General features: G+C 38.0%; 1 protein-coding gene across 2 annotated transcripts in view; it reads right to left on the minus strand.

The window, feature by feature from the left end:
• Positions 1-13,712: 13,712 nt before the first annotated feature.
• The window catches only part of LOC106925616 (uncharacterized), an 87,652-nt gene continuing 80,843 nt past the window's right edge, over positions 13,713-20,521 (minus strand). For both annotated transcript variants that reach the window (XM_088004689.1, XM_088004688.1), the window contains exons 4-5: positions 17,846-18,001; positions 13,713-15,461 (exon numbers count right to left, since the gene is read on the minus strand). The gene's annotated coding sequence lies outside the window, so the exon portion shown is untranslated. The remainder of the gene's footprint in view (positions 15,462-17,845; positions 18,002-20,521) is intronic.

A 20,521-nucleotide genomic window follows, 5' to 3' on the forward strand; every position in this document is an offset into this window, starting at 1 on the left:
AACTTTCCACTTCTCCTGGGACTCGTTCACAGCCTTCAGCCTCGTCTTTCTACGGATGGAAAATGAACTTTTGAAGAATGCTGCTGAGTTAGTGATGGGTTTGTCTTTTCTATTCTGAGGCAGCGTTCCAGTTTCTGAGCGGATGGTTTCCTTGACAGAAAGTATTCTCAGCTGTCCACAGCCTATTTATCACTGAGACATGGTGGCTGACTGAATGTCTGTAAGCACTACAGTCAGACGTGATGATGGAGAGGAAGGCCAACCTTGACAGCAGCTGTGTGTACGGATGCAAGGAGACGGCTAGCTGTAGCCTTTCCACTCTCTGGTGGATCTAAGGGACAAGCAAGCAAATACACACCAAATATATTGATCAATGTTCCAGTTACAACTCTAACCAGGCAGGTTTTAGCCTTGGTTTAAAGGAAGTCGGTGTTTCAGCAGCTCTGCAGTTTTCTGGAAGTTTGTCCAGATTTGTATATTGTTGTATTTCCAGTTCTACGTGTGACCCGTAGATATTTAAGTTTGGTTCTGTGTCGGAGGTGATGCACTACAATGTGCAGCTAATGGTTAGTTTAGTAATTGATCAAACTTTTGATTGTTCTGACCATTAATCGGTTATTCAGATTGAAACATTTGCATGTTCTGCAGATATTTCATTTAACCACTTATGGCTTTCTATAATTGTCCTTTACTTAACTTTTTTTATTAACTGATTAATTAGCTATCAAAAGGGGCTTAGTAGATGTTTTAACAGAATTTGAACCAGGTGGAGCTAAAATTAGGCCACTTGAGTTCTGGGTAACATTTACAGAGTAAAAAGGTTTATTTTCATGTTAAATGCAAAATGTATGTATTTCCAGCTTTGGCTCAGTTTTGGTGCAACTTTTTGAGTCTATAAACTTCAGGTAACAGATTGTTATAGTGGATGATTAATTCTTTAATCGAGTCATGATGATTAATCCAATTAATTGTTTCAGCTCTAATCTTTTAAATTATTTAATTAGGGATTTTGATGTGTACCATTATTTAAGAATTCATGATCTGACCAATTAGGAGCTGTGGTGGAAGGTTTTCTGATTCCCAATATTTCACTTTCAACAGCCACATATTTCCATGCCCTTACGTTCCCCTGTTGAGCAACATTCGCTCTGATAAGAAGACACAAAGGCCACCTGTGAGAGCTGCACTGAGATGTTGGGCTTTCCAGAAAGTCTGTGTGAGCCGGGTGGCGATGGTGCAAGCTGCTCCTGAGCAAGCACTTCATGTTTAGTCCCAGTCTAGTGGAAAAAAAAAAAACCTGCCAAACCAGTCCCCTCCGCTTTGCTGCATATTGCATGCGTGTGGGCTACTTACCTCACCAACTGCTTTAGGAAAAACATCCGAACATTCATCAAAACAGCAGAACGCAGATCGCGATAAGACCCTGCTGTTTTCGTATGACAGGCCTGTTTTCGAGCGTGCGTTCCCGCTGCAGCAGGAGGTGAGGGGATCCTCTGTGTGCATCTCAGAGGAAGGGTAGCAACGCCAAACATACAGGCAGAGAGCAGGCTGCAACTGGTTTTAAAGCCAACGAGCGTCTACCTCTGATTGGAGCTCAGCTGGACCAGAGATAAGAAAATCGTAAGCAAGCCTGAGTTCGTGTGTGGCTCGCAAGCTGCTGCTACCAAAGCAGCTTCCCCTGTAGTTTGATAAATTAAAGCCTGATACAAAAAATACTCTCAAGAGGAGGTAAAATTAATCACTTATTTTAACCAACCAACCAAACAAAAACCTAATTCAAATAATTTTGCTGATTTGGGATTTATCAGATTATCAGTAAAACGACCTCCAGGCTGTCCGCACATCCTTAAAAAGTCTTACATTCATGTATCTAGAATTAAGGCCTTAAAATGTCTTAAACTTAGTTGAACAAGTGTACGTTAATCACAAGTCTTACATTTTGTGATTTTAAGACCATTTCATTTAGTTTCTGTGTAGTTTATTTCTCGTATGGGACTTTTCTGTCGCATGTCGTCGTTGCATTCTGGTGGTTGAGGCTGCTACTAACTAGCTGCTAACATACCCTTTCTAGCTAGCTAGCTTTTAGCATCTGTCATGGCAAAGTGAAAATGTATCTGTGACTCAAGGATGTTTAGGCTACAGTTAGCTAGCTGCTAACATCCCCTTGCTAATTAGCTAGCTTTTTGCATCTAGCTTGTAAGTGCACATTTATCCCTAACTGGCTGGATGATGTTTATCTTTGCCTCTGGCTCACTTCTGTTGCCAACCTGTTCGATGCCACATTCATTTTGTGCAGAAACGTTAGACACTTCTACTGTATGAATTATATTCTCTTTTGTACATTTCCATCATGATGTCTTAAATTTAAATCACAATGGTCTTGAAAAGTCTTAAGATGTGTCATATCCTTCGTCAGGGCAGATAGGTCAGGTTTTCTACAGTTCAAACTGTAAGTTAGAGTAAAATTAAATGTTAGTTGACGTGTCATCCATCCATCCATCATCCATATTTTCATCCATCCATCCAACCGTCCGTTCCTTATCAAAAACTGAGTCACGAAAGCAGCAGAGATCCCCAGCCCTTCCTCCCACTCATTTTACGAAACTGTGTTTTTCTGAGATTTCATCTTCAGGACAAGTCATGGGCCCTGAGATGCATTTCAACATGCAGGCTGACTCACCTGAGTCAGTTTGCATCGCCACTATCACATTTTTAGGGCATAATAACCTTTTAGTAAAAGTTTCATAATTTTTCCATATGTTGGTAGTAACAGCTAAATATTTATTAAAATTGTTAAAAATTTAATGGGCTTATTGCAGTGAATATTCTATTTTTTCTTTTTTGCTGTTCTGCTCTTTATAGAAAAATGTGTTGAAAAATCATTTTAAAAATGTTTATTACCTGGTTAATTAGTCAGGCTTTCTACTGGAGTACAGTCTTCAGTCAGCTCCTTGAGATCAACTAACATTTGTTATGTTTTCTATTTTTCTGAGATGTTTGGTTCATGTTAGTTTGCAGCCTGTAATGTCAGCATCTGACAAAATTAATGTAGTCTGGTTGATTCGCCCCGAACCTTTAGATGGAAACATGACGAATCTGATTTCTATTGTTTTGGGGTTTTTTGCAACATTTTAAAAGTTCACTCAAAATGCGCATGACTATTCAATAGAAACATAGTATGACAGTAGTTCCTGGTTAGTTCCTGGTTAGTTTCTGGTTAGTTACAGGTTAGTTCCTGGTTGGTTCCTGGTTAGTTCCTGGTTAGTTTCTGGTTAGTTCCTGGTTAGTTCCTGGTTAGTTCCTGGTTAGTTTCTGGTTAGTTCCTGGTTAGTTTATGGTTGGTTCCTGGTTAGTTCCTGGTTAGTTACTGGTTAGTTACAGGTTAGTTCCTGGTTAGTTCCTGGTTAGTTTATGGTTAGTACCTGGTTAGTTACAGGTTAGTTACAGGTTAGTTCCTGGTTAGTTTATGGTTGGTTCCTGGTTAGTTTCTGGTTAGTTACAGGTTAGTTCCTGGTTAGTTCCTGGTTAGTTTATTGTTGGTTCCTGGTTAGTTCCTGGTTAGTTTCTGGTTAGTTGCAGGTTAGACACTTAATGGTGTGTATTAAAAACATGCAATAAAATAAAATAATGCAAGTTATAAATTGCATTATTTGTAAATAATGGAATTTATAAATAAATCGCATTATTTATAAATTTGTGTACATGTTCAAACTTACACAAATTTATAAATAATGCAATAGATTGAAGGCTGTAGAGCCTTTCTTACTGTTTACTTTGATGCCAGAAGCAACACTGATTGAATCAACAATAAAAAAAACATCTCCAGATATTTATTCTGCAGAGTAAAACTGCCATCTGCCTCCCACAAATCTGGAACAAACTTCCAGAAAACTGTAAAAAGGCCGAAACCCAGAGTTCCTTTAAACCTCAGCTGTTTAGAATTGCTTTTGAAACATAATCAGTGAAACATTAATCAACATTCTGATGTGTAACGACGGCACTGGACAAAATGTGATGCTTTAATTGTTCTATAACTTTGTATTTTAGTGTTTTTATGATGTAAAGCACTTTAAACTGCCTTGTTGGTGAAATGTGCTAAACAAATAAACTTGATTAATTGATTGACTATCAAACTAGTGATAAATTACTACAGCAACAATAAGAAAATACTTTAGCTCTTTAACTTTTACTGGTAATTCTGGCACATTTCCTTATCTGAGGGGAAGTGACACTCAACAGGTCCGAGAAACGCCGTTACATCATCCGTTTAAATAAATCCCATAAGCATAGAAACTCCTGTCCTTAGTTTTTTTAATAAGGCTGAAAATCTGCAGTTTGGACAACAAACCAAGCTGTCCCCATTTCACCTAAACGTAACCCCAACAGCTTTTAAAGCGCAGCTCATCGGCGATCATGACCGAATCTAGCAGCGCAGCTTTCCAGCTGAGGAGGAATATTTGGTGAAGCGTTAGCGGGATTTCATATATCCCCATGAAGTCTTCTGCTCTTCTCTTTTAAGAGAGCTAAACTTATGAGTGCAAGTGTGAAAATGTTTGATGAGGGATGGGCGCGAGCCTTTAAAGTGTTTAAGTCTTTCATCCCTCCCTCTCGGAGACATTTTAATATGTTAAACATTAACGATGTTGTCAGAGGCGACAGACCAACGTGGAATTGTGCCGTCGCTTGACTCACTGGTTTGTTTTCCAAGCTGGGAGAAGATTGAAGCTGATAAGTCAAGCCGCTAAATATAAAGTTGAGAAATCATTAAAAGCATGTAAATATTCCCCTCCAATCCCTTTACACTAATCCACACCATGGCCAATGAAACTATTCATTAGAAAATCATCAGCTTTGCAACATTGCAGGGTTTTTTCATACTTGGGGCACACGTGTGCGTGGGGCTGTTTTCTGCTTGCATGTGAGCAGCAGAGGCAGAAAATCTGTGTGGCTGCGTGCATTTTTTTATTATTGGCCAGGTTTAAACTACTTATTTATGCAAATTACTGAGCTGTTTTCTAGGTGTAACTGACAACATTAAGTCTAATCCTAAAACGGAAATCTCACACATTGTTCTTATATTAAACCTGCTGCAGATTTCTAATGTATGAATGAGATTTACTGCCAGCAAATGATCTGTCACCGCTTTTCTGTTGTGGCCAAGGCTAAAGGTCAAATCCATAAAATGCAGGTTGATTCAAATTAAGAAAGAATATTGTAACCAGATGTGACTGATCTATAATGCATTGAAACGGCTTGATTGATTTTTGATTAATATAACGGCTCAAAGCTGAGATTTATTATTATTTAATACAAGAAAATAACAGAACAGACATGGCTAAACAATATGAGTTTATAGAAACACTTAATATGAAGAGTACTCCAAAATTTTACTTAAGTAACAGTAGCATTACTTTAACATGTTTTTGCTCAGGCACTGCCCGCTACCTAGCAACCCTAGCATGTTTGGTCAGCTGGTTTTATTGCTGTATGATCTGCACAATGGCTGCTGGAAAAAGACAAGTGTTTTGTTGAGTTCAGAAACCACTTGCTACATTCATGTTGGTTGTGCAGGAGGCTCCACTTCTGCTTCTCTAAGACGTATAGTTGTATAATTGCACATCTGTTTGCAGCTATTTTCACTTGAGTGTAAATGTTGAGCTGGGGGTGTGGCCAGCAGCAGCATATTTAGATTTAAAGTGACGGAAGCCCTAAAACAGACGAACATCTCATGATCTAAGAAAAAATTATACTGAACATCTTCTGTATTATTCAAAGAACCGATCCTGATCTGTTTCTGGAAGCATAATAGGTCTCCTTTAAAGGTGATCACAAAGGTAATAGGTCATCTTTATGAAAATCACCCATTCAAAAGATGTTCCAGTGTTGCTTTAAGTTTTAGCCCAATGAAGCCAGGCCTACACTCTAGTTTAGTGAACTAAGTAATTTAACCTTAAATATCAGGATGTCTAATGAGGTATTGAATGCAAAGCGTTCTGATATTTGAACTCTGATATTTCTGGAGTAAATTTCAAAACGTAGCCAAATTGACCTCAGGTAACTGGGTTGGGATGGCAAACAGAAACACAAGCAATCTACCTGCCAGCAAGATGGAGGAGAGGGCCTCCATTTCAGGCCGAGCGCCGGGTATCGGTGAACCTTTCCCCAGGTGAGTGTGTGTGTGTGCGCGTGTGTGCGCGTGTGTGTGAGTAAGAGCCGAGACACCCTGCTTGGCAGCCGGTTTGAGGAAAGATTATCTTGACAAATTGGATAAACATCTTGTGTGTGACAGGATGCTGATGGAGGGTCCGCCTGCCCACACACACACACACACACACACACACACACACACACACACACACACACCTGGGACTGTTGGCTGCTTTAGCCAGCTCTGTGTGTGTTTGTGTGTGTGCGAACCCCGCCTAAAGGCAGGTAACAACAGGTCTCCCTTCTCAAACAGAGAATGCAGGTTCTCAGGTGTGTCTGCCTGCTCCACTTCAAATGCTCTACCATAGTAGTGTGTGTGTGTGTAATGAAATGAAATGAAATGAAATGAAATTTTATTCGAACATGATACAAATATAAAAATAAAATAGTGCACAGTAACAAGAAGTGCATAAGAAAGAAGAGAAAATACAGATTTTTTTGTTTCAGTTAACATATCATGCTGTGTGTGTGTGTGTGTGTGTGTGTGTGTGTGTGTGTGTGTGTGTGTGTGTGTGTGTTTGTGTGTGTGCTGCACAACACAGCTTTCCCTGACCTCATTGGTGTTTTTTTCTTACATAAGTTTTCTGTAATTTTTCTCACGCTACTGTAGGTTGTATTCAGCCTAAGAAATAACTAAATGAATGTGTGTATCCAAGGTTTTTAGTCATATTTGAAGGTAAAGCATTCATCTTGTGGCGTGGCGATGTGTGTATTCAGTGTTTCATTGAGTTGCTGGTGATTTTGTAGTCACGGCATGAAGCAGGTAAGGTCAGGGTTAGAGCCGTCATATTTACTTTAACCTTCCAGTCGTCAGTCGGATTATTTTTCCACTTGTTGTGATTGTCAAATGTCAATGTCAAATTTATTTATATAGAACATTTCCAACAGCTCGAACTGCACAAAGTTCTGCACAAGTTGAATAAGGACAAGTAAAATACATAACAGTGGTACAATCAGATAAAAAAGATTTAACTATATATATAAAAAGTTTGGGTTAAGATGGACTGAAGGAGTAAAAGATGAAAAATTTTTGTGGATTTCAATTTTATGACTCTAATGATGGACTCTGACCTGAACCTTCAGAGCCACATAAAGACAGTTACAAAGTCGGCCTTCTGTCACCTGAAGGTGATCCAGGATCAGATGTCTCATCCATAGAGAAACTCATTAATGCGTTTCTCTTTAATCACTTTGATTACTGCAGCAGCGACTTCACAGGTCTGCCAAAAAATGTGTTTAAAACAATCAATGCTGCAGCTGATCCAGAACGCTGCTGCTAGAGTTCTGACTAAAACCAGGAAGTTACAGCACATCACCCTGAGAGAATAGACTTTAAAACACAGTTCTGGGTCTATAAGCCACCGAGTGGCTTAGCACCACAATACATTAAAGATTTGTTGTTGTTCTTTACTTTCTATGCACAACAAATCTAAAAGAAAACGGCAAAACAGCCAAAACACAAAGTTCCTTTAAATAAAGGCTAAAAACTCACCTTTTAGTGTTGCTTTGATTACTAATAACTAGAACATTGATCAATAGATTTGCTTGATAATTTTGGTAAATTGATATGAACGTGTGCAGATCTATATGAGAGAGTGTGTGTGTGTGTGTGTGTGTGTGTGTGTGTGTGTGTGTGTGTGTGTGTGTGTGTGCGTGTGTGTGTGTGTATAGGTATATAAATCGACATATGTAGATAGTAAAATAGAATTAAATCCTAGTGAACCGCACTCCATACCAGTAGGGGGAGGTAATGTGACTTGTAAAACATTTTTTGCCAACCTCCAATAAAAATCAAGATGATGTTGATGGTATTTGACAAAATGTAATGTTTAATGCTTGTTTCATAAATGGTTACGATGTTTTTATGACATAAGGCTCTTTGAACTGCCTGGTGTTTTACAAACACACTTGATTTTACTAGTAATGCCAAATTTCCCATTAAAAGTGTAGCAATGTAGGAAATTCAAAACAAGAAATTTGCAAAGATTTATGAAATAGAAAGCAAAAATGAAACAGGAATCAGTTATTTGTTGAAGCATCGCACTCTTGCTGTGTTAGTCAGTATCTGTGAATTCCTGATTTCTTTTTTTGTGTCTGTATGGCAAAACTAGTGAGCAGATGAGAAAACCTAAAGAATAAAAACAGGTTTTCACTGCAGATGTTGAGAGTTTGATATTTCTGCTGTCAGCCGTTTTAGACTCATTTCAAGGATTTGGGGATTCATGATCACTTCTGCGTTTCTTCTATCTCTCCATCGTTCCATTTCCTCTTTGCTCCGTGGGGCTTCCACTCGCCAACGGCTGGAGGATTTGGGAGCCATTTTTGTCTTAATTAAAGCTTCAGCCCCGCTCAGATCTCCACCAGAAGGACAGAGCGATGACTGCGGTGAGGACATGGACACAGAAATGTGTTTGTGCGTTTCAGGGTGGCACAGAGAGGTCACTAGATTTACTGTTGGGGGGGCACTGCTCTGCTTTATTCCTCTGAACGGACGCGCTCCGTTTTAGGCATGTAAGGCCCTTATCTGAGGAAGCAAACGTCAACTCTGCACCTCCCCGCTGCGTCTGACAGCACTGCACTGAAATCCTACAAAGTAAAACACGACCCCGAAATAAACAGCAGGGCGCTGAGTTTAAATTGAGAAATTGTGGGTCTTACTTAAAGCTGCAGTGTGTAACTTTTATATTCAAATAAATGGTTTTTACACATTTGTCAAAACTGTATCTGTTATGATAGTTTATGAGACAGATAGTCTGAAAAGATCGATCTCCTCCACCTCTTCTCTGAGCTGCTATCTGAAGAAATGCTTTGCTCCCAAACAAAAACAACCAATCAGAGCCAAGAGGCAGGGCTTAATGCTGTCAATCAATGCTGATAAATGTGCATTGGTGGTCATGCTAACTACCCTCAGCCTAAACAACATGCTATGCTAGCTGCAGCAGCACAGAGCAAGGAGGTGAGGGAGGACTAGTCACTTGAGATGGTGATCGACAGCATTAAGCCCCGCCTCCTGGCTCTGATTGGTTGTTTGTAGTTACCACTGGGAGAAGAGCTTTCACGGATTATGTTTTATTTCATGCCATCACAACATAGTGACAGTTTCAATAAATAAAACATTATAAAAATTTCATACTGCAGCTATACAACAAAATTCCAGCCTGTCTGACAATAACTTATGTAACAATAAAGAACAAAATACACAAAATATATCAGAGGACAGGGAAGAATAACGATATGAAGACATGTAGGGAATACAAAAAACAACACAATATGTACAGTTAGAACTATTTATCCTGATAAAGCAGATGGAGGTGCAGGTGGAAGCCAGATTAACATGTTTAGCAGCATTTAGCATCTGGTCGGCTGCAGTAAGACTTTATGTGAAGGTCTGACATCCGCCTGAACAGGAAGGAGTCTCCATGGACGTTTATGACCATTAAATAATGACACTGATAATGCAAAGTTGCATTAAAAGCCCATTAAAATGTAAAGCTTCATACATTCATGAAGACTCCTTCATGCTCATAACAGGTGCTGTCAAGTTTACGACAGTATTATCAGTCTTATTCACACCCCTTCAAATAAAGTGTTACCTCATCTCCTCAGCCACAAACACAACAGATGCAGATAAAATGTTCTATATTTTTATTTACTAACATAAAACTCCTGGTTATAAATTATAAACCATCCACAAAAAACATCATCTGACTACAGGAATGATCTCAGAGTGAATTTCCTGAATCAAGACGTTACGCTTCAGACAAGGTGATGCTTTTAGCTAATTAATTATCTTAATAGAGTTAATAACTCTTTACTTCTTCAACTCTTTCATTCTGAGTATTTCATGAAAATCCTGCAGGTTGGATAAATAACAACCAGAAAATCAAAATACTGAACCAAGCAGAACAATTTAGGAAAACACAAGAAAACTTCATACAATAAATACTTTAATCTTGTATCCTAAGAATAGTTAGTAAAGCAAACATAATACAAAACCAGCAAGCTTAGCTCGTTTTCTGGGGGAAACTGCTGATATTTTGTGATTTTTATCCTGTTCTGCTGTAAATACAGTCAGGCTAATTTGAGTTTAAAAGATTTCTGTCTGCTGGAAGTACAGAGAGGAGATAGTCACTGTTCACTCATAGAAAGCAGCTCTCTTCATTAAAAACAGGGCTCCCTGTCATAGTTCCAACAAACGGCTGTAAATAAAGACTCACAATGTTAAATTAAACACACACACAAACACACACACGCACACACACGCACACAATCTCATGCAGTGGATCCTCTGTCAGACTTTCACAAATCCACACACAATAAATGACACCAGTGTTGTCAAAACTGACTGCAGACAATGTTGCCACTCTGCTTAACTAAAAGTAAGCCATGCAAACTGTCTAGTGTGTGTGTGTGTGTGTGTGTGTGTGTGTGTGTGTGTGTGTGTGTGTGTGTGTGTGTGTGTGTGTGTGTGCATGTGTGTGTGTGTGAAAGAGGTCACTAATCAACTAACAAAGAGCTTATGGAAGAGAAAACAGGATAGATTATTCACTATAAAAAGCTGCATATAAATGGGGGAGAGAGAACGTTAAAGTGGAGCATTAAAAAACCGTAATGAGACGAACAAACGTAGCTGGTACTGAAACGTCCAGCATCTTACTTTGACTGAGCCAGTCAAAGTCACATAAAATGTATATTCCAGCCCATGTTTGCTGTCAGCCCCACAGAACAGATTTTGTCCAGTGGCTGTAAAAACATAAGAAAATGATGTCAGAAAGCTAAAGGGAGTCAAATGGGAATCAAGTGCAGATTAACAGTCTCTGTGTTTCCTGCTACACACAATGAGTGAACGTCTGAAACCGTACAATGAAAGCACAACATTTAAATGTTTGAAAAGCAATTCAGAAATGACAAGAAACAGAGAAAATTAAACTGTAACTAATGTTTTCTGTGCAGCACAATGTGGTATTAACTATTAATTATTAATTATGTATAAGTCATTTTTTCTAACAATGTTATTTATATGAAGGGAAACAACAAAATTAAAATTAAATGCATTTGCCCCAAGTCCCTGGAAAAGATTTAAAGTTTTTTTTCCCTTACAGCCATTAATGCACCTCTTCACTGTTAAACCTGGATATATTTGGAATCCCTGGAAACGTCAGACTCTAAGATGATAAAGATGATAAAAAGCATTTGAGATTTCCAGATGTCAGTGACCAGGAAGCTTCATCAAAAAGACACGGTAGGGAATTCTGGTAGTGCCAAAAAGTATATATTTTGGTGGTTTTAATATGTTTTTTCTGTAAAATGTGCCTAAATTTGTTTTTTGTTTGTTTGTTTTTTACACTGGATTTCTAAAAAGTACACTTCACCTTAGTCAGATATAACAATTTATTATTTTACTTTAATTGAATAAAATAAGTAAATAAATAAATGTACTAAAGAAAAAAAGAAAAAAGAAGAGATTTTGGACATGCAAAAATAAGTTTAGTGATTAAAGACACAGAAAATCACAGAAAAGTTTTGTAGATGTGCCAACCTGTGCCGACGGTTAAAAGCTTAGGTATTTGTTTACTACAATATTTGTAAAATATTTGTAAATTTACTACGACCTTTGCACAGACAATTGATCTATGGTTTTCGAAAGTTAGTAGCCTTCCTTGTGATATTTTAAAAGCTTCATACACTCTATAATACAAAAAAGAATTGCACTGTTCAACTCCAACTGCCACGAGTTACAATTTGTAAGGCCGACTTTGCGTTTCAAGATGGCCGCTCCTCGCATCAACAGTCGTAAGATGTGGTGGAAACCTATTTATTTTCCAAGATACACGTGTAAAAGACAGAGTAAAGTCTAATTCCCCTATCCTCTTAATTTGAACAAATTGAAAGTGGTGTTTGCTTATGGAAAGTAAAACCTATAATTACGATTTTGGGTGTCGCCATGTTGAAATTCCAGCGTCTTCATTAAAACGCCGTTAGCTCAGGTCTGACATCAGATCAAACTCAGGTAACTGGAGCGCTGCAGAATTTGTGCTCATGTCTTCTTCAGAGGTTTTTGTGTCGTTTCCTTCAGTGGGTCTTGGTGCAGCGCCCCCACAGGCCTGGAGGGGAAATGGGATTTTGATTGGTTTAGATTGTTTGACATAGTGCAGTATGAAAGCAACCAAATGTTGCAACTTTGGTCCCCAATCGAACCAAATCTACCAGAATATCAGGTGTGAAAACACCTTGAGAGCAAGAACATATCCAGATATCCTCTGACGTTAACCAAATAGGGGAATCTTCTGTCTGAAGTTTCTTGGGAGACGGTTGTATAAGTTTTCCTGAGCAGTACCGTGGCACTCAGTATGTTTTCCCCTGTGGTAGTGAAAGGCTAATTTACAGCTTAAACACAGGAAATGACCTTAATCCCCTGAGTTTCCCTTAATCTGCAAACTCTTTCTGTTCTTCATGCTCCAAATGATTGAGCAGCACACATGTCCTCATGCAGCCACACACGGCACTAAAGCTGCTCACTGGTCAATGGCAGAGGAGATCCTGTTTAAGGTGATTAGGATTTCATCTGAAGGCAACAAAGAAATAATCCAGAAAACTAACGGTCAAATGTTAGAGGTTGTTCAGTTGCTTTGTAACACTTTAAGCTAAACGAGTATCCTGTGACACATGGCTCAGTAATATTAGCTTCATGTCACTGCTTAGAAGATTGTTGCACAAGGAGATGGCAATACCTGGAAATTCTGCAAAGATAGATTTAGTTTTTTATTATATATTTAGTTTGAAAGTAGACAGGTCATAGAATAATATCTTGGCTAAACAGTTTGTGCCAGCTGATTTTTGCTCAGTAAAAATCAAAATGGCTGCAAACAGATGCGCAATTATGCAACTGTAGAACAAACTCTTGTCCTTTCCAGCAGCCATTGTACAGTGCGTACAGCAGTAAAACCAGTTGACCAAATGTGCTGGAACTCTTCTTGTGTTGCTAGGTGACGGGCTGGGCTGGACTGGACTTGTGTTGCTAGGTAACGGGGCAGTGCCCATTGAATGTGACTTAACCTTCTGAAGGTTTTTGAAACGGCTCGTTTTCCAAACACCAAAAAAACAAAAACATGTTGAAAACAGCTGAGTTGGTTGGTTGGTTTTTAACCTCTTGTAGAAGCTGTAGAAAATGGAGACATTTTTATACTTCAAGTGGAAGTATAAAAATGTGCATCTTAGATCGTCTTTAATATTAAAGACACAATGTCAGCGACTGTCTGCTGCTGCTTCATGTTCAGGAGGAGTCAACGCTGAAAGTCATTGACTCAATTCTCAATCAGAATAATAAACGGTGTTGTTTGGTAACCAGGATCAAATTTAAATGTTAGTACTTAACTTGGAATTTGTATGATTGTAAGAATTGCCTTTATTTATTGCAAAGTGCCTTGAGACAATGTGTTGTGAATTGGTGTTATTTAAATAAACTGAATTGAACTCTCGCAAAATAAAGCACAACCAAACACACATTTTTCTTTTTTTTTAGCAAAGAGGCATTTATTTTACTGCGTCCTGCTGAGATGTGACAGCATAATAAACACCTTCCTGCTGTGTTCTGCCTCGTGATAGGGCCTCTTATATCAGGCTTTATGCCCATTACAGCATTCCCTCCTTTAATGTATGGTTTTGATTGACAAATGTGTTTTTACATTACAATACATTTCTTTTCACAGGCAGGAATTTCAAACAAATTGCTTAAAAAAAAAGAAAACACTTTTTGTGTAAAACCACTCAAGCACTTGGCCATTCTCCCAGTCTGGGCTGTCCCGGCTGCTGAATGGACAAATTGGCACCATATAGGTTCTTATCATTTCACCACCAACCTCATTTTACCCCATTAATTACCAGAAATTTATTTCTTTTAAGCTGTTGGAGAACATTAGCAAACAACCAACCAAGGAACACAACAGACAGGTCAGAGGAAGACAGGATAATTTAAGATTTGCTTAAAAATGAGTCAAATAATAAGGTTCAATTCAATATTTAAAATGACATTAAGCAAGAAAATCTCAGAGAAAATACAAAACACTGTAGACAAGAGAAAATGGGATTGGAAATAACTGAGTTCCTTCTTGTGATGAGAAGAAAAGCGTTTTGTCTGAGACTGAGACTGTATTGTGATTCGTGTCATCAGGCGGTCGATGCCTTCATCCTCAAACACAACCCGCACTTATTCACGACTCTTCTTCATTAACCATGCAGAGAGACACTCCAATAAGGAGGCTATCATTGGTTTTAGCTGTTAAGTTGCCAACACAACGCGCCAAATATTAAACGTACCTGTGATGTGTTAAAGAAAAAGAGACGCAGTGCTTTGCTACACTACAACAGACGGATAACAAGATCAGGAAAAAGTTTTAATAAAAAAATAGCAAGGGACAGGGAAGGAGTTCAGTTATGCTAGCTTGACTATGACAACCTAACATGTAGATGTGCTGCTGAATTTGGTGTTTCGGTTCAGTTTAGAAAAAACTCTGACAGATCGTCAGTTGAGCAGGCGATTAAATTAGCTAATCAGCCACAGCTGTTAGATTAGCTAAAGTTAATAATCACAAATAAACAGTTGTCGTAGTGTAGACCATTCTCTTTAAGATTTGGCGTGTTATGTGGGCAACTTGACCGCTAAAACCAATGCTAGTCATCGTCAGCTAGCAGCAGGGGGCGGGATCTCACACTGCAACATGTCTATAGATCCTACTGTGAAATTAATGACAGTCTTATTGTTGCAAAAACAAAATAGCTCAAAATAGTCATTGAAGAAAATGAAATAATTCAAAATGAAATTGCTAAATCTATGTATGACTAAATTTGCTAAGTAAATGATTATAATACGTCAAATTTCAGTTGAAATTACATCACATTTCAGTTTATTTTAATATGTGCAGTTTCATCAAATCATGTTTCATTTCCAGCAGATTCAGAGTAAAGCTCTACAGTTTTTGCAAGTGTATCTGTCGGTGTGTTTGTTCTGGTTGGAGTGGATTTGTGCTTTTCCATTGGGAACAATGATTTTGCTTGTGTTTGTGACAGCTTGACCTCTTCCTTTCTCTGCCCCTCTCACACACACAGGCGACGGTTCCTGAATGGGGTTGGAGGTTAGCAGTCGGTTACATGTGACGAGTCGTAGTTAATTCCAGCAGCACAAAGGAAACTCTGGGGGCCGGCAGATACAGGCTGCTCACACTGACCGCATCATCCCATCCCTGCAGCAGCAGTCACTGCAGAAACAAAACACACCGCTATTAACGGCCTTTCACCAAGTTACAGCTATTCAAACAAATCTAGTGCAATAATATATAAATATTCCCTATTTGTCTTTAAAGACCTTTTGAAAAAGACGGTTTGTATTGTTTTGTGAATATCTACAAAAGGAAATGTGTTTGTCATTTTCAAAGGATCACCAGTTTATGACTAATTTTAGGTTTTAAAATAGAAAAAAACGAGATAAAAACATGTTTCCTTCTTTGGAAAATTATGTAAAAATATCACATTTTTTCCAACCAAAACCAGATCTAAAAATGGATTTCATGTATTTTTAGTGTCATTCGTGGATGGATGAATTATGTTAACATTTATTAAACATTCATTAAAATTAGTGTATTTCGCAAAACTGCAATGGAAACACTGTTTTTATATCACATAAGTCACACAATCAACAACAGGAAGTTACTACTTCTGGAAACAACAAAGACAACAGGAAGTGGTAGGAAAATTATGTTTTTTAATGACATAATCATGTGCAAACTCATTCACATGACTATTATTTTGCATCTTATTTAACAGAAATGCTGCAATATTGCAAATTTTTTATTTTTTTTTTGACATTAGCAGAATATTGACAAAGTTTTGCTCACATTTTTCATGGAAACTGGTGAGAAAGTTGAATTGGACCAATTTAGAATTACAATGTAACTGTAATTAAACACAATGTGTTGTTTTTTTTTTATCTTTAACCTACAATAGTTGGACAAAAATGATGAAAACATGTGACTTTGACAAGTAGCTCACAGCCACAAATTAAAGAAAGACGCTGATTTTTGGATTTACTTAGTTTTTTAATTACATTTCTGTTCAATGTTCTCAGCTTTAAACTAGTAAACAGAAAAATAGGAGACAGAAATTTTAGATCATGAGAATTTCCAGCTAGCTGCACAAATATTCTGTAGATTTCACTGTTTTTACACCTCTGTTCAGTTTTAATCGTTTCAAACTTTGTTGCAACAGGATAAAATGTGAGGAAGAGTAAATGTTTGTGTGTGAACCCCACAGACACAGAGTGTGTGTGGAAGTCTTGATGCTCATCAGTGGTGTGTGTTTACTGATTAATCTGTTATCCATCACTATCATCTCATCTCCGCCCAGTAAACAGAGACATCAGTGACTGATCACCCTGATTTCAATCAACAGAAAACACTTCATCAATCGGGTCAGACACACTAATGTGGTTTGAGAGTGTGGACAAACAAATGCCAAGTGCGTGTGTGTGTGTGGATGGGAGGAGGCAGAAGTTGGGCGGAGGGAGCAGTGATTTGGTCTGATGCAACAGAGTCGGTTTCATGACCCGCGGAGGTGAGGAGGAGGAGGATGAGGAAGCATGGACAGTCTAAAGTGACTGGCAGACACACAAGCTGTTGGTTCTGCTTCCTTCAAGCTCCTTATGCGACGGTGAGTTATGAGCGCGGCGGTGCGATCATTTACACTCGGCTGCTGGTCGCCAGCGGCTGATACTCTGGTTGGTTCAACACTAACTAACACTACAAGTTAAAAAAATCACAGAAAAGAAGAAAAAATCTGTAAAAAAAAACCTTCACAGCTGAGAGGTTTTAATGGAGGTCAGACATCATCTGCTAAAATAAGTTATTTCAGTCACGTCGTGCTCATGATATTTAGAAAAATTCAATATTTTTAGTAGAGGAACAAATTCCACATTGAGAAAATGTTTTTATTTTTACAAAATCCTGTTTCCATCCCTTAATAATCTTAGTACAACGGAGCATTAGGACCAAACTAAAAATAGTAATAAATTATGAGAATAAAGTCAGAATATTACATCTTTATTCTCAGCATGACGTCAGTATGAGACAGATAATCTGTGAAAAGATCAGTTTCCACAATGCACCAAAACCAACCAATCAGAGCCAGGAGGCGGGGCTGAGTGCTGTCAATCATCCTCATGTTCTCACTGCTAAATGTAACAAGAGAATGGTTTATCAGCTGTCATCTGTGGCTATGCTAATTAGCCTAGCATTCACAACAAGAGGGGGATGAGCAGCGCCACATGAGATTGTGATTGGCAATACTAAGACCCGCCTCCTGGCTCTGATTGGTTGCTTCCAGTTTTTCACAGATTCTGCTTCACACCAAACTGTCATAATATAGAAAAGTTACATACTGCAGCTTTAACACATATTTAGACAATAGCCAGACCACATAGATGTGAAAAACAATCACATTTATAAAACAATATTGACTCATATTAATCTTAGCACACAAAGGAAAGCTTGTTTAATGAGGTAGCATTACATTAAAGTAATAATGTGAATAATGCATGTTTCCATACAGATTGTTGTTTTTGAGGCTGCTGCTCTGAGTCCTTTTTTACCGTTTCTCTGTGCGATTCCAGTTCACCTGGATTCCTTCTGATCTGCTTCTCTTCACCTGGAAACAGTTTTACACATTTACTGTGTGTGTTGGAGTGTGAAATGTCAGCATCTTCTTCATTTGTTGAGCCGAGATGAAGTTCCTCCAGCAGCATCACCTACAGGGAGAAACAGGAACAGTGTTGGCCACTCCGACTTTCAGAGACTGACGGACACAAAAACCAAAAACCTCAAATATCTGGCAGGTCCGTCTGAGCAAAACAAGTAAAAGGTTAAACTGTTTGGCAAAAAATATATTTGTAGCACTGCTGGACAGAAATACGTCAAATTCTTAAGCAAAGACTAAAGTAAAACGCGACACACGGATGGAGGTGCAGCAGAGCTCTGAACTGTCATAGTCGAGTCAATCCAATTTCTACAAACACACACACACACACACACACACACACACACACACACACACACACACACACACACACACACACACACACACACACACACAAAATTCAATCATGTTTCTGCTGCAGCCTGGGGGAACTTACTGTGGAAACCTCACTATAGTGGAAAATCACCTTTTCCATGTTATTTTGCTCAGAAGGACCTACAGAACACACACACAAGAACACGCACACACACACACCCTCTGACTAAATTTGCACAACGAACCAAGCGATCAGATTTTTTTTAACTCTTTGTGGTGCAGATCTCACACTTTCATGCCTATCCAAGCCAGAAGAGCCAGCAAAGGAAGCGACTTTTATGCAACCGTGGAAAATAAAATCTGGGCCTCAAACAGTTAAAAAGTGATTTTCATGACAACTAAAGGTTTCCTGTGGAAGTTTTACATCAACAGGAAACCAGATTTTCACAAAGTCTAAGTAGCGTAAAGCCTTAGTGTACACATCCCTCTAACTGCAGCTTATAAACAGACACAATAATACATCACATCAAGTAGAAAAACAATTCATCATTTAGATTACAGGTTGAAAACACATCAAGCAGAACAGGATTTCTGTTTCTTTTACAGTTTTGTTGTCAACATGTAATTCCTTAGAATCTTTCACCATCAATTTAAATATTTCAGAACAAATAAAACACTGTACAATGAATGAAATATCATTAGGAACCAAGTGATAAAAAGCAGTCACCAATATCACGCTTTAAGATTTTTACCAATCCTTTTATTCTCTAATTTTGCTGTAAAATAATTATTTTTTCTGATGTTTAGTAAGTTTTTGTTTTGCCATTTTGATTTCTGCTAATCTCACCTGGTTATAAGGAACAAATATTTTATTCCAATGACCTTATGATAATAAAAAATAAAACATTTAAATCTAAATATGTACCATGTTGTTTGAAAGCAGAACTAGTTGAATTAGGTGCATTCACATCAGCCATGTTCAGTTTTTAAACCGTCAGTAAAACTAATAGACTAATTTTTTATACAACGTGGCAATATTTATAGATTTCATCCTATTTGATATCTTTCATTTTAAAAAAATAAAATTTTAACAGCAGCAGTTATGTAAAATTAAATTATTGACCAATATAAAAGAAAAGATTGCTCTTGCGTCGCTACAGAAACCAAACTGTTTATATATTTATATCCTGGGAAAATATATAAAAACATAATCAGTTTAAAAATAAGCCATATTCTATATAGATCAGGTAAGAAATAAGGACGCTACGACCACTTTGTGACGGATTCCTGCTTCCCGCATTGGACCGGTCTGGATGTGCGGACGTGACTCAGTGACTCACAGTAATGGCCGCCTGCAGGAGCGCAGCGTTTAGCTGCAGCTAGAAACTATATCAGTGGAGAAATCCTACAATACAACCGCTAAAATCTGACTCCGCCCCTTTTGTGTTTACATTTTGTGAAGACGGAAGTTGCGCTCAGTGTTTTCTTCAGAGGTTTTTGTGTCGTTTCCTCCTGTAGTTCTTGGTGCAGCGCCACCACAGGTTAGGAGGGGAACAGGTTTTTAAATTGGTTTGGTTGATTTGACTGAAAATGTAACAAATGTTGCAATTTTGCTCCTAAAACGAACCAAATCTACCGAAATACCAGGTGTGAAATCAGCTTTTGTGTACGGAAGAGGATTAGGGCCACTGGAAAAAAGAAAAAAAAATCTGACTTTAATATCAGAAGTCTGACTTCTGAGATTAAAGTCTGAACTGTTTTAATTTTTTTTCCAGTGGCCCCAATCCTCTTCCGTATTAGTGGACATAAACCTTTGAATTTGAAGAAATAATAATTTCTTTCAGTATATTAGCACTTACCAACAGAAATAACTGTTGATCTAAAACAGGGAGAGTCAAATTTAGGAATGTTCCTAATAAGATAAAAATGTCACAGTTTTCAGACGATGTCAGAATAAAATCTGAAGTTATTAAAGTTTCCAACAGAAACCTGAATAAAAAACAAAAAACAAAACATGAAAGTACGTCAGAAGTGGTCAGAATACGTAAAACCTGTACCGCTAAGAGTAGCACAACTTCAACATGTTTCTACTAAAATGAAAGTAAAAAGTAGCCATGCAAGAAATGACTCAAGGGTTAAAAAGTATTTGGTGAAAGTTTATGTAAGTACTAACTGATCAAATTATCAGTCATTTAATATTTAAAAATGACATAGACAGACGGACCAAAATATATAAACCAGAAATTTTACTCTAGTA

The sequence above is a fragment of the Poecilia mexicana genome, unplaced genomic scaffold, assembly GCF_051168715.1.
Source record: "Poecilia mexicana isolate PSO_F unplaced genomic scaffold, ASM5116871v1 scaffold_4, whole genome shotgun sequence".
Taxonomy (NCBI): domain Eukaryota; kingdom Metazoa; phylum Chordata; class Actinopteri; order Cyprinodontiformes; family Poeciliidae; genus Poecilia; species Poecilia mexicana.